At 43.1% G+C, this 1,124-nt stretch overlaps 1 non-coding gene across 1 annotated transcript; it reads right to left on the bottom strand.

Annotated features, from left to right (window-relative positions):
• Positions 1-759: 759 nt before the first annotated feature.
• On the bottom strand, positions 760-866 carry LOC147950114 (small nucleolar RNA R71). The gene has a single exon (XR_015565708.1). It is a non-coding gene; the product is annotated as a small nucleolar RNA R71 (small nucleolar RNA).
• Positions 867-1,124: the final 258 nt, after the last annotated feature.

Raw genomic sequence — 1,124 nt, 5'->3', positions numbered from 1 at the left:
CCATATTAGTCTAAGATTAAGTTCTTTTATACGCTTGTGAGGTTGCTGTACTCGAATCTTCTGTTTCTGGGTTGAAGTTCCATTTCAGGTACCACTCGACCACCACTCGACCGAGTCGTGATCGAGCACCTGCTTGAGCCAGAAGCCGGATCTCTATAACCATCATTTTCCAGTCGACTTGACCTCCTACTTGAGCCTGTGCTCAGTAGCTTGCCTAGCAAAAATCGTTTGTGTCTGTTAATGCACACAAGGTCTAAAGGAAAGGACAATCTTCTTAGGCCTATTGACAACATCAACAAAAAGACCAAGAGTTTAGGAGCTAAGCAAAGGAGAGTTGTTCAGCAACAACAAGAGGTTATAGTAGCTATGGATCAACAGGATCAGGTTCAGAGACCAAGGAACATTGGTGCTGGAGATGCACCCAACACTCACAACCAAAGAGCTGGCATTGTGCCACCAACTGTTGCCAACAACAACTTTGAGATCAAGAGTGGATTGATCTCAATGATTCAGGCCAATAAATTCCATGGATTGCCTATGGAAGATCCACTAGATCATCTTGATGAGTTTGATAGAATCTGTGGTCTTACCAAGATCAATGGAGTAAGTGAAGATGGTTTCAAGCTGAGGTTGTTCCCTTTCTCACTTGGGGACAAGGCTCATTTATGGGAAAAGACTCTCCTTACTGGTGCAATCACTACTTGGGATGCATGCAAGAAGGCTTTCTTGGCCAAGTTTTTCTCCAATGCTAGGACAGCAAGACTAAGGAATGAGATCTCTGGATTTGCTCAAAGGAGTAATGAAAGCTTTTGTGAAGCTTGGGAGAGATTCAAGGGATACCAAACTCAATGTCCTCATCATGGTTTCAATGTGGAGTCTTTGTTGAGCACATTGTATAGAGGAGTGCTTCCCAAGTTCAGAATGCTTCTTGATACAGCCTCCAATGGAAACTTCCTCAATAAGAATGTGGAAGAAGGCTGGGAGTTAGTAGAGAACCTTGCACAGTCTGATGGGAACTACAATGAGGACTATGACAGAACCATAAGGTCATCATCAACTGATCAAGAAGACAAGTACAAGAGGGATCTGAAAATGGTGAATGAAAAGCTTGATAGGATCTTGCT

Source organism: Camelina sativa, chromosome 1 (genome assembly GCF_030686135.1).
Source record: "Camelina sativa cultivar CO46 ecotype springtype chromosome 1, ASM3068613v1".
Classification (NCBI taxonomy): Eukaryota; Viridiplantae; Streptophyta; class Magnoliopsida; order Brassicales; family Brassicaceae; genus Camelina; species Camelina sativa.
Note: the sequence above shows the minus strand (reverse complement) of the source record. Positions and strands in the feature narration are given on the sequence as shown.